Genomic DNA, 14,452 nt, shown 5'->3' on the forward strand with positions numbered 1-14,452 from the left:
TGGGTTGGGAAGATCCGCTGGAGAAGGGAATGACCACCTACTCCAGTATTCTTGCCTGGAGAATCCCATGACTGAAGATTCTGGAGGGCTGCGTACAAACAGTATCTTTTTAAACATTTAACATTGCTGTAGGACTTATTCAGGTCACATATTCAGTGCAAGGAGTTTAGGGGAATGGGCTGTTAACTCACTTCAGTCGTGTCCAACTCTGTGCGACCCCATAGACGGCAGCCGGCCATGCTCCCCTGTCCCTGGGATTCTCCAGGCAAGAACACTGGAGTGGGTTGTCATTTCCTTCTCCAATGCATGAAAGTGAAAAGTGAAAGTGAAGTCGCTCAGTCGTTACCCCATGGACTGCAGCCTACCAGGCTCCTCCATCCATGGGATTTTCCAGGCAAGAGTACTGGAGTGGGGTGCCTTTACCTTCTCCGTAGGGAACTGAGTTTAAAGATATGCAGGAATTGGAAAGAAATTAGGGGAAATGGTTCTTTGTTCTGTATTCAGACACTTCCATCACATGCCTCAACTTCCAGGAGAAACTGAGGGGCTTTCCAAAACTAAATCTGTAAAGGATTCCAGTATGTTCTTTCCAAGACAAGGTCAGACATTGATGGTAGGAAATCCAATACTTCCTTATCTTCCCATTGGCCCCCATAGGCATTATTGACAAGCTACATTCCCAAACTAAAACACAAGGACAGAACAGTCTTTTCAAATGCACCATTCTTTCTGCATTTGAATAGTCATTATATATTGGCATGCATCATCTCCTGTGTGCAGAAATGTGCAAATCAGATTAAAGGTCAGGCCATTCTGGTATTCCACCTGGAAAAGTGAAGAATGGACTTGGCCAAGTCTAACCACACATTGGAATCAGATAGGAGTTTTGATAACCTATTATTGCCCAAGAGCCACCCCTGAACAATTTAGTCACTATCTTTCTTTATAGTGTTACCTGTTTTTTTTTTTTTTTTAATTACCCTGGTGATTCTTATGTGTAGTTAGGTTTGAGAGCATAGGCTAGCCCTTAGAGGAATAAAAATTATTGAGAACACATGGGAAGCAGATTCTGGCCAGCTGGCTGTACTTCTCCAAACTTAACAACAACAACAACAACAAAAAGTCACTGGAGGAAATCAGGAAAACTCAAGTATTCAAGAAACTGTGGAGAAGAGGGCTAAGTGGGCAGCGTAGTTATTTTATAAAAAGGGCTGTCACTCAATCATAGCTGCCAAAGCTGTTCTCCACCTTAGGCATGAGGTAGAGTTCACTATATTCAAATTATTCAGTTCAGTTCAGTCTCTCAGTAGTGTCTGACTCTTTGCAACCCCATGCTCTGCAGCACACCAGGCTTCCCTGTCCATCACCAACTTCCAGAGCTTGATCAAACTCATGTCCATCGAGTTGGTGATGCCATCCAACCATCTAATTCTCTGTCGTCCCCTTCTCCTCATGGCTTCAGTCTTTCCCAGCATCAGGGTCTTTTTCCAAGAGTCAGTTCTTTGTATCAGCTGGCCAAAGTACATAGTTTGTTGAAATACAAAGAAATTATAAAATAACATATTATTCTTACTGGCCTATTGTAGCTAAGATTTAGTTATAAACTAATGATATTGATACTTAGATTTTTCTGGTACTACTATCAAGATATCAGAAGGGGAGGAACACTGCATGATTAATAATAATTGTCATCTGGTAAATTATAATGCAGTTTTTCCTCAACAAGTTGTCTCAGGCAAGTCTCTAAATCAAGCTATCTCTCAATTTCCTTGTTTCTAAAGTTGTTCAGTTGATCTGTTTGTTTATTCAGTCATCCATTCATGTTTTCAGTAAACTGTTACTGGTTACCTCTAGTCAGGCCTTGTCTAGTTCCACAGCCTTGTCTAACTCAATGAAACTAAGCCATGCCCATGGGGCAACCCAAGACGAGCAGGTCATGGTGGAGAGATCTGACAGAATGTGGTCCACTGGAGAAGGGAATGGTAAACCACTTCAGTATTCTTGCCTTGAGAACCCCATGAACAGTATGAAAAGGCAAAATGATAGGATACTGAAAGAGGAACTCCCCAGGTCAGTAGGGGCCCAAAATGCTACTGGAGATCAGTGGAGAAATAACTCCAGAAAGAATGAAGGGATGGAGCCAAAGCAAAAACAATACCCAGCTGTGGATGTGACTGGTAATAGAAGCAAGGTCCAATGCTGTAAAGAGCAATATTGCATAGGAACCTGGAATGTCAGGTCCCCGAATCTGGGCAAATTGGAAGTGGTCAAACAAGAGATGGCAAGAGTGAATGTAGACATTCTAGGAATCAGCGAACTAAAATGGACTGGAATGGGTGAATTTAACTCAGATGACCATTATATCTACTACTGTGGGCAGGAATCCCTCAGAAGAAATGGTGTGGCCATCATGATCAACAGGAGTCTGAAATACAGTACTTGGATGAAATCTCAAAAATGACAGAATGATCTCTGTTCGTTTCCAAGGCAAACCATTCAGTATCACAGTAATCCAAGTCTGTGCCCCAACCAGTTGCTAAAGAAGCTGAAATTGAACAGTTCTATGAAGACCTACAAGACCTTTTAAAACTAACACCCAAAAAAGATGTCCTTTTCAATGTAGGGCACTGGAATGCAAAAGTAGGAAGTCAAGAAACACCTGGAGTAACAGGCAAATTTGGCCTTGGAATACGGAATGAAGCAGGGCAAAGATTAATAGAGTTTTGCCAAGAAAATGCACTGGTCATAGCAAACACCCTTTTCCAACAACACAAGAGAAGACTCTACACATGGACATCACCAGATGGTCAACACCAAAATCAGATTGATTATATTCTTTGCAGCCAAAGATGGAGAAGCTCTGTACAGTCAACAAAAACAAATGAGGAGCTGACTGTGGCTCAGATCATGAACTCCTTATTACCAAATTCAGACTTAAATTGAAGAAAGTAGGGATAACCACTAGACCATTCAGGTATGACCTAAATCAAATCCCTTATGATTACACAGTGGAAGTGAGAAATAGATTTAAGGGCCTAGATCTGATAGATAGAGTGCCTGATGAACTATGCAGTGAGGTTCATGACATTGTACAGGAGACAGAGATCAAGACCATCCCCATGGAAAAGAAATGCAAAAAACCAAAATGGCTGTCTGGGGAGGCCTTACAAATAGCTGTGAAAAGAAGAGAAGCAAAAAGCAAAGGAGAAAAGGAAAGATATAAGCATTTGAATGCAGAGTTCCAAAGAATAGCAAGAAGAGATAAGAAAGCCTTCCTCAGTGATCAATGCAAAGAAATAGAGGAAAACAACAGAATGGGAAAGACTAGAGATCTCTTCAAGAAAATTAGAGATACCAAGGGGACATTTCATGCAAAAATGGGCTCGATAAAGGATAGAAATGGTATGGACCTAACAGAAGCAGAAGATATTAAGAAGAGGTGGCAAGAATACACAGAAGAACTGTACAAAAAAGATCCTCATGACCCAGATAATCACGATGGTGTGATCACTGACCTAGAACCAGACATCCTGGAATGTGAAGTCAAGTGGGCCTTAGAAAGCATCACGACGAACAAAGCTAGAGGAGGTGATGGAATTCCAGTTGAGCTATTTCAAATCCTGAAAGATGATGCTGTGAAAGTGCTGCACTCAATATGCCAGCAAATTTGGAAAACTCAGCAGTGGCCACAGGACTGGAAAAGGTCAGTTTTCATTCCAATCCCAAAGAAAGGCAATGCCAAAGAATGCTTAAACTACCGCACAGTTGCACTCATCTCACACGCTAGTAAAGTAATGCTCAAAATTCTCCAAGCCAGGCTTCAGCAACTGTGAACTGTGAACTTCCTGATGTTCAAGCTGGTTTTAGAAAAGGCAGAGGAACCAGAGATCAAATTGCAGATATCTGCTGGATCACTGAAAAAGCAAGAGAGTTCCAGAAAAACATCTATTTCTGCTTCATTGACTATGCCAAAGCCTTTGACTGTGTGGATCACAATAAACTGTGGAAAATTCTGAAAGAGATGGGAATACCAGACCACCTGACCTGCCTCTTGAGAAATCTGTTTGCAGGTCAGGAAGCAACAGTTAGAACTGGACATGGAACAACAGACTGGTTCCAAATAGGAAAAGGAGTCCGTCAAGGCTGTATATTGTCACCCTGCTTATTTAACTTATATGCAGAGTACATCATGAGAAATGCTGGACTGGAAGAAACACAAGCTGGAATCAAGATTGCCGGGAGAAATATCAATAACCTCAGATATGCAGATGACACCACCCTTATGGCAGAAAGTGAAGAGGAACTAAAAAGCCTCTTGATGAAAATGAAAGTGGAGAGTGCAAAGTTTGGCTTAAAGCTCAACATTCAGAAAACAAATATCATGGCATCCGGTCCCATCACTTCATGGGAAATAGATGGGGAAACAGTGGAAACATTGTCAGACTTTATTTTTGGGGGCTCCAAAATCACTGCAGATGGTGAATGCAGCTATTTAATTAAAAGACGCTTACTCCTTGGAAGGAAAGTTATGACCAACCTAGATAGCATATTCAAAAGCAGACATTACTTTGCAAACAAAGGTCCGTCTAGTCAAGGCTATGTTTTTTCCTATGGTCATGTATGGATGTGAGAGTTGGACTGTGAAGAAGGCTGAGTGCCAAAGAATTGATGCCTTTGAACTGTGGTGCTGGAGAAGACTCTTGAGAGTCCCTTGGACTGCAAGGAGATCCAACCAGTCCATTCTGATGGAGATCAGCCCTGGGATTTCTTTGGAGGGAATGATGCTAAAGCAGAAACTCCAGTACTTTGGCCACCTCATGCGAAGAGTTGACTCATTGGAAAAGACTCTGATGCTGGGAGGGATTGGGGGCTGGAGGAGAAGGGGACGACAGAAGATAAGATGGCTGGATGGCATCACTGACTGATGGATGTGAGTCTGAGTGAACTCTGGGAGGCCTGGTGTGCTGTGATTCATGGGGTGGCAAAGAGTTGGACACGACTGAGCGACTGAAGTGAACTGAACTGAAAGATAACTAAGTGGATTAGTATGTTTCCGCCTTTAAAATCTTATAGACTCATGAAAACTACTTAAGAAGTGGTTACAGTACCCTTGAGTAGGTAACTTGGATAGATGAATAGAGCATTGAAGAGGTCAAGAAAGACCTCATAGACATGCTCTTTTAGTAGATAGAGGGCAGGAGATTCCCAGTGGTTAGGACTGTACTTTCACAAGCGAGGGCCAGGGTTTGTTCCCTAGTCAGGGAATTACTATCCATCAAGCCACACTGTGTGTACCCCTCCACGCAAAAAAGTAGATAGAATTAGTAAGCATTTAGTAAAATGCTATCCCTCACTAAAATATGAATATGTCCTAAATATATGATATTGGGATTAGGAGTAAGTGACTGAGAGAGAAAGTATATGGCCTTTAAAATAATTGGCATCAGTTCAGTGTGGCTGAATTTCAGATTCGAGATGGAGAAGTGAGGAGAGCAAGTCTTAACATGAGGAACTGCTGTTGAATACCAGTGTGTCTTTTTATGCAGTGATGGTGGGATATGAAGAAGCGGTGGCAAGAATACACAGAACTATACAAAAATGATCTTAATGACACAGGTAAACCCCATGGTATGATCATTCAACTAGAGTCAGACATCTTGCAGTGTGAAGTCAAGTGGGCCTTAAGAAGCATCACTATGAATTAAGCTAGTCGAGGTGATGGAATTCCAGATGATCTATTTCAATTCCTAAAAGATGATGCTATTAAATTGTTGCACTCAATATGCCAACAAATGTGGAAAACTCAGCAGTGGCCGCGGGACTGGAAACGGTCAGTTTTCATTCCAGTCCCAAAGAAAGGCAATCCTAAAGAATGTTCAAACTACCACACAATTGCACTCATCTCACACGCTAGGAAAGTAATGCTCAAAATTCTCCAAGCCAGGCTTCAGCCGTATGTGAACCATGAACTTCCAGATGTTCAAGCTGGATTTAGAAAAGGCGGAGGAACCAGAAATTAAATTGCCAACATCCATACAATCATTGAAAAAAGCAAGAGAGTTCCAGAAAAACATCTGCTTTATTGGCTACACCAAAGCCTTTGACTGTGTGGATCACAACAAACTGTGGAAAATGCTTAAAGAAATGGGAATACCAGACCACCTGACTGGCCTCCTGAGAAATCTGTAGGCAGGTCAGGAAGCAACAGTTAGAACTCGGCATGGAACAACAGACTGGTTCCAAATCGGAAAAGGAGTGTGTCAAGGCTGTGTATTGTCACCGTGCTTATTTAACTTATATGTAGAATACATCATGCGATATTCCAGACTGGATAAAGCACAGACTGGAATCAAGATTGCCAGGAGAAATATCAATGACCTCAGATATGCAGATGACACCACCCTCATGGCAGACAGCAAAGAAGAACTAAAGAGGCTCTTGATGAAAGTGAAAGAGGAGAGTGAAAAAGTTGGCTTAAAACTCAACATTCAGAAAACTAAGATCATCGCATCCGGTTCTATCACTTCATGGCAAATAGATGGGGAAACAATGGAAACAGTGAGAGACTATTTTTGGGGGTTCTGAAATCACTGCACATGGTGACTGCAGCCATGAAATTAAAAGACACTTGCTCTTTGGAAGAAAAGCTATGACCAACCTAGACTGCATATTAAAAAGCAGAGACTTGACTTTGCTGACAAAGGTCCGTCTAGTTAAAGCTATGGTTTTTCTAGTAATCATGCATATATGTGAGAGTTGGACTATAAAGAAAGCTGAGCACCGAAGAATTAATGCTTTTGAACTGTGGTGTTGGAGAAGACTCTTGAGAGTCCCTTGGACTACAAGGAGATCCAACCAGTCCATCCTAAAGGAAATCAGTCCTGAATATTCATTGGAAGTACTGATGCTAAAGCTAAAACTCCAATACTTTGGCCACCTGATGCGAAGGGCTGACTCATTGGAAAAGCCCCTGATGCTGGGAAAGATTTAAGGTGGAGGAGAAGGGGACGACAGAGGATGAGATGGTTGGATGGCATCACCGACTTGATGGACATGAGTTTGAGCAAGCTTGAGGATTTGGTGATGGACAGGGAAGCCTGGCATGCTGCAGTCCATGGGGTCTCAAAGAGTCAGAAACAACTGAGCAACTGAACTGAACTGGTGGGATAATTACATTAAAAAGATCAATGTGATAACTGTGGAAAGGTTATCTTCAGGGAAACTTAAGAATGTGTGGTTGAAGTTAGGGACACAAGGAATGAAGCAGTTGTTTGGAAGAGAAGAAGTAATGGCCTGAACTAAGAGCTTTTCTGGTAATAAAATTTTAATTTTGTGTTAGAATGAAAAGATGAACTCCTAACCTCCAAAAATAACACCTACTAAGTATATTTAATGACATTTTCACAGTACAAATAATGTATACATATATATTTAGAACTAAGAGGCCAAGGTTTCATTATCTACTTCTAATTACCAGTTTTTAAGATTATATTAATGTAAGAATGAATAAATCTATAGAGATGCTGGCCAATAGTACTGGGCTTGAAGATAGCTCCAGATTTCTAAACAGCTCCGTATATCTTTACTTATCTCATCTCTACTATAGCCCTGGGGATTTTCAGAAAAATAGCATGTAATGTCAACTCTATACTTAAACTGTAAGAATCAAACCCTTGGGAACTATCAAGTTATCAGTCTTTACTACTGAAAACATAACACGATTTAAGTAGAGCTACTTTAAATGGTTCAGATTACATTTAGGTAATATTTTGAGTGAGATGAAGACAGAAAGATTTTCACCCGAACGACTAGTTTAAATTGCCTACATTTGCGTCCCAGATTGTTTTTTTGTGAAGTCAACCAAGTGTATAAAAAAGCTTCCTTTCCAAAAAGGAAAAGGCCTTTATATTGCTGAGGTCTGGACAAGTGCTAACTGAATATTCTTTCTTCCCAAAAGTAAAACAATCAGAACATTATTTGTAGTCCTTTAAAATTCTTCATAAAGTTTTTAACAAAGTCAACCAGATAGAACTTTATGATCCAGCAAATGTTCTTTTCATTCATTTATAATACATAATGGAGATTATGTATGAAAGAAGAAATACTTTGAGGCAATAATGTGTACAACTTTGTACGTTTATGCTTATAAGCAAACTGTCTTTTTGAATCTTTAGTATAGATTTAATTGCCAAAGCCAATTCAATTATCCATGGAAGCATTTGTGTTTCGTCTTGGAAACTTGCTTACCCTTTAGCCTCACAGTTTGGACTGGTTCTCAGGGTTTACGTAGCCTCTTCTGCTTTTCTAATTGTGTAGTGAAAAGAGAGACATGTTGGGCCCCAAAAGGACATTTATTTCAAAATGCTCAAATAATTTCCCTGCTTCTGTCAGAAAAGGAGGAGGAGAAAAAGGAAGAGGAAGAAAGGGAGGGTAGGAAATGAGAATGAAGCCAATTGAATGTTAGTTTTGGAAAGAAAAGCCTATACCACATGCCCATGAGAGACTTTAATGTCTTTTAACTAAAGCAGTGTTCCAAGGCAAAATTTAGAATACTGCCTCCTGTTCTGCAGGCTCTAAACCAAATGACTATATAAAAATATCTTGTGATAATACTTTAATGATTTAGTAATAAATTTCATTTAATTATTTTCAAGTACCACAAGAGAAAAATAAAGGCTAACCTTTAGGCCTTTACATGTAAAGCTCAAGTTTGTACTGGAATAAAAAATTTAGAATTTTTCTGTACCCTGGAATACCATGAGAAGGCCAGCGATACAGAAAGATATAAAAGGTTTCTCTGCCATGACACTTCATCCAAGTTAGAAAGACGTTGACAAAGTGTGAACACTATATTGTCCTGGAGAAAACACTGGCCCTGATTAAAATTAATTAAATTTTTCCATAGTAATTAGCTTAGAAAGCTGTGTTTTTCATAGATCTGTATATAGTGATCCATAGACAATATGACTACATACTTTTGGGTAACTGGAAACCACCTACATCATTTATTATGAGGCCATATAAAAAGTATAAAATGATGAGTTCAAAATAAAGCATTTCATATTAGACATAGCTGTATATTACATAGTTTAAGAAAGTGAGTTATTTATAGCCAGAGGCCTTGTTTTACAATCTTTTCTTCCATTGCAGTTTGAACTGCAACTGGTAGGTGGCGCTAACAGGGTGTGCTTTGTTGTCTGGGATGAAAATGTTCTAGTCTTTCCTCAGAATTTCAAAAGCATGTTCCATATTTGCAGTATCTGTTGAGGGAAGGTTCTTCAGTGTTGCACATATTAAGAATCAGTTTTCCAAGTAATTCTCAGAAATGTCATTGTTGTATTTTGTGAAATGCTTTTGGTTGACTGTTGTTGCAGATAATTAAGATGTCTAAATCTGATGTTTCTGATAGACTTCCACTTCTCCAACACTTAGGCATATTTTCCAATTTTTCTTAAGTTTTTTTTTTTTTTCTTTTTGTTTTTCCCCCCAACATCTGCATCCCAATAGTGGATCATATAGGCCGTAGTGAGTTTTTAGGAAATAAGGTCTTTATTTCTTGTCTGTAGCTATAACTGTCGGAAAAGGCAATGGCAACCACTCCAGTACTCTTGCCTGGAAAATCCCATGGATGAAGGACCCTGGTAGGCTGCAGTCCATGGGGTCGCTAAGAGTCGGACACGACTGAGTGACTTCACTTTCACTTTTCACTTTCACGCATTGGAGAAGGAAATGGCAACCCACTCCAGTGTTCTTGCCTGATGAATCCCAGGGGCAGGGGAGCCTGGTGGGCTGCCGTCTCTGGGGTCGCACAGAGTCGGACACGACTGAAGTGACTTAGCAGCAGCTATAACTGTATCCTGTTCTAATTCAACTTTTAAATTCCATAATATCTAAACCTTTAAAATCATGCAGGGCCAAATTATTATAAATTATGTTGTACAATATTCTTTTTTATCACCTTTTAGCCACATAACTGGCTAAGTCTGTCTTGTTCACTTGTTTGACAGTTCAATGAATAATTTTAAAATATAAGAGCAGGGATTATGAAGTTTGTAGGAAAAGCAAGTAATTCGGGGGCAGGGGCGGTGGGGGGTGGAGAAGAACAAAACAAGGAAATACACCTTTCGGGTCCAGTTTCCTTAGCAATAGAGTGTTAGAATCAGCCATTTTCATGGTTCAGTCAACACAAGTTCAAAACATCTGACCACTGGAAAAATAGGGATTTTCCACATCTACATATTATGGGTTATTTCATAACAACAACAATAACAAAACACTCTTACAAGTTTATTTCCTAGATTTACTCTGTTACTAGAAATTAAAATGTAGTTATCTGAAGGAGTTACCACTGTTATTTTATATTCTATATTTAAAATACATATTTTAATGTAATGTACATATATAATAATTGGCAAAATGTCTTTGTTCAAAGGATTGCAAAATTAACAGGGCTTGCCTGACACCTAAGGATGTCCATTTCCTAACGGTTATACAAAAAAATCCCATAAAGACCCTCTTAAATATATAGTTTTTGGCATTCCATATTAAAAGCAGATAAGGAATTTTTTTTCTATTTTTGTTTAAGTTTTAGCTTCAAAGATTTTGTTTTTTTTTGGGGGGGGGTTGAATTTTAATAAAATTGAAGTATAGTTGATTTATAATGTTTGTTTCAGATATATAGCACAGTGATTTAGTTATATATATGGTGAATATATGTGTCTGTGTGTATATATACATATATATATATATATCCTTTTTCAGATGCTTTTCCCTTATAGGTTATTATAAAATATTGAGTATAGATCCCTGTGCTATGCAGGAGGTGGTTGCTGGTTACCTATTTTATATAGATAAGGAATATTCTTCAAGATTACAACTCTTTTCTCTGTGAGGATCACATAGTATTTAATAATAGGCCATGTATAAATGGGGCACTCAAGAATCCTTCTAAATTTGGGACATTAAAATCTATAATTTTAATATATAACATTTTAACATTTTTTATTTTAAAAGTAGTTTAATATCTTAATTTTAAAAATTCAATTCCAGGAGATCTCTAAGTATTTATTTCTTTCCAAAAATATGAAAATACAAAAAGGGACAATGTAAAAGTATTTTTATCATCTAAAGTAAATAATGTTATTAAAATATTTTCATTCCTTCTGTAGATTACCTTTATTTCCAACTTTAACCCAAATGCTCAAAATGTATTTCCATGTATGGGTGCAGCTGAGTTAAATATGTCATCCTTAACATCTGCTACGTTGAAAGAAATGTTTTGCAGTGTGAAATGGTTTATATTCACTGCTAAGAATCATATGAAAGTTAAAATTATGGAAAATACTTAATGGAAACTGCTGCTGCTGCTAAGTTGCTTCAGTCGTGTCCGACTCTGTGTGACCCCAGAGATGGCAGCCTACCAGGCTCTTCTGTTCCTGGGATTCTCCAAGCAAGAACACTGGAGTGGGTTGCCATTTCCTTCTCCAATGCATGAAAGTGAAAAGTGAAAGTGAAGTCACTCAGTCGTGTCCGACTCTTTGCAATCCCATGGACTGCAGCCCACCAGGCTCCTCCATCCATGGGATTTTCCAAGCAAGAGTACTGGAGTGGGGTGCCATTGCCTTCTCCGACTTAATGGAAAAGATAACTGGAAATATGTCACTGAATAAATGAAATTAAAAGGGGGAATATGCAGTCATTTAGAAACTGCAAGTAACTATCATTGTCAAGAAAAGAGCTTGTTATTACTATCTGCATGTAGTTACAGTTAGGTTATAGCTAGATTGTTACTTTGCAAATCATAGGCTTGTCTATGTTAAATACCTTGAATTTAGAAGATAATCTTGTACATATGGTTTATTAAAATAAAAGGCTTTTATTTTCACCTTGATTCAAAGAAATCTTTTTTGTGATTCAATGTATGAAACAGAATATTAAAATATAAAAAATTTAAACTGTTATGAGAAATGTCAAAATGTCTTTGAAACAAACTTATGTACTAAGATATTATATATTCAGATATTCAAAATTGAAAATCCAAACTGTTGATTAGAATTGAACAAGAAGTAGAAATTCTCCTTAGTACTTCAATTTGTTAATGTGGTGTATTACATTGATTGATTTGCGGATATTGAAGAATCCTTGCATCCCTGGGATAAAGCCCACTTGGTCATGAGGTATGATCTTTTTAATGTGTTGTTGGATTCTGATTGCTAGAATTTTGTTAAGGATTTTTGCATCTATGTTCGTCAGTGATATTGGCCTGTAGTTTTCTTTTTTTGTGGCATCTTTGTCAGGTTTTGGTATTAGGGTGATGGTGGCCTCATAGAATGAGTTTGGAAGTTTACCTTCCTCTGCAATTTTCTGGAAGAGTTTAAATAGGATAGGTGCTAGCTCTTCTCTAAATTTTGGTAGAATTCAGCTGTGAAGCCGTCTGGACCTGAGCTTTTGTTTGCTGGAAGATTTCTGATTACAGTTTCAATTTCTGTGCTTCTCCTTAGTACTTCTAAGTGCCTGACTATATACCTTCAACTATATCAATATTGGTAGTACTGGTGGTTTAGTTGCTAAGTCGTGTCTGACTCTTGTGACCCCATGGACTGCAGTCTGCCAGGCTCCTCTGTCCATGGGATTTCCCAGGCAAGACTGCTGGAGTGGAATGTCCTTTTCTTCTCTAGGGGATCTTTCCAACCCAGGGATCAAACCCAGGTCTCCTGCATCGCAAATGGATCCTTTACCACTGAGCCACCAGGGAAGCCTCTTTTTCCTCATCCATTCATTCCTTCTTAAAATCAACTCAGTCTTTATGAGTGTCTTAATTTAAAATACACACTGATAAAAAATTATTAAAGTAATAGTAAATTAAATAATTTAATCTATTTTTGTGATACTATCCATGCATGCATGCTAAGTCTCCAGTCGTGTCCGACTCTTTGCAGCACCATGGACTGTAGCCCGCTAGGCTCCTCTGTCCACAGGATTCCCAGGCAAGAATATTGGAGTGGGTTGCCATGCCCTCCTCCAGGGGATATTCCCAACCCAGGGGTCGAACCTCGTGTCTTATGGCTCCTGCATTGGTAAGCATGTTCTTTACCACTAGCGCCACCTGGGAAGCCCCAGCTGATATTATCTGTGATAATATAGAGATTTTTAAATATCATGTAGTAGTTATCATAGATGTGAAATTGACTTTGTATGATTAGCAATAAAATGCCTCTTATTTCTCTGTACCTGAGACTGGACTCAAAAATATCCTAATTATTAATAAATGAAAGGTTCTCTATAGATATTTCTACACAGAAGTTATGACATGTATTAAGTATTAGATAAATACTAGATATAAGTATAGATATCTATAACTATATACATTTGTATATAGAGAAAATATATATCTAAGTGTGTTTATATATATACATATATATATATATAAAGATCTCTGTATATACATATACATGAAATTAAAAGATGCTTGCTCCTTTGAAGAAAAGTAATGACCAACCTAGACAGCATATTAAAAAGTAGAGACATTGCTTTGCCAACAAAGGTCCATCTAGTCAAAGCTATGGTTTTTCCAGTAGTCATGTATGGATGTGAGAGTTGGATTATAAAGAAAGCTGAGCACTAAAGAATTGATGCTTTTGAACTGTGGTGTTGGAGAAGACTCTTGAGAGTCCCTTGGACCGCAAGGAGATCCAACCAGTCCATCCTAAAAGAAATCAGTCCTGAATAATCATCAGGACCGATGCTGAAGCTGAAACTCCAATACTTTGGCCACCTGATGCAAAGAACTGACTCATTGGAAAAGATCCTGATGTTGGGAAAGATTGAAGGTGGGAGGAGAAGGGGATGACAGAGGATGAGATGGTTGGATGGCATCACTGACTCAATGGACATGAGTTTGAGTAAACTCTGGGAGTTGGTGATGGACAGGGAGGCCTGGTGTGCTGCTGTCCATGGGGTTGCAGAGTCGGACATGAGTGAGCGACTGAACTGAACTGATATGCATATCTATTTGTCTATATAGATAGGTAGAAAGACAGAGAGGGGCAGACAATCTTTCATTTCTTTTAAAAATTAGGGTATAAGTTACCCGTGTTTTGAAAGTAAAAAACCTTCCCCTACCTTACCCTAAGACATCTAACTGGAGAAATCATATTAAATCTCTAGTGGTGATTAAGTAATAAAACTTATTCTGTAACATCTTCAAGAAGAGGACAAAAGGAATAACTTCAGCATACAGAGTTTAATTCCAGATAATTGCCAATTTAAGAAATTTATGATCCTTATATTCTCATTAGCTTGCAAATTTGAATACATCCTTATAGTGCTTAATGGATATTTGTTGAGCAAATGAATAAAAACCAGTGTTGTCAGTGCTGGTTGCATTTCTAACCTGACCCACAGTATTTGTTTAGCCTATATATTGTACATAAAGAATAACTTTGTACCAAAT

This window comes from Bos grunniens, chromosome 4 (assembly GCF_055505025.1).
Source record: "Bos grunniens cultivar Pamir isolate PY7600 chromosome 4, Bosgru_T2T1.0, whole genome shotgun sequence".
In the NCBI taxonomy this organism is placed as follows: Eukaryota; Metazoa; Chordata; class Mammalia; order Artiodactyla; family Bovidae; genus Bos; species Bos grunniens.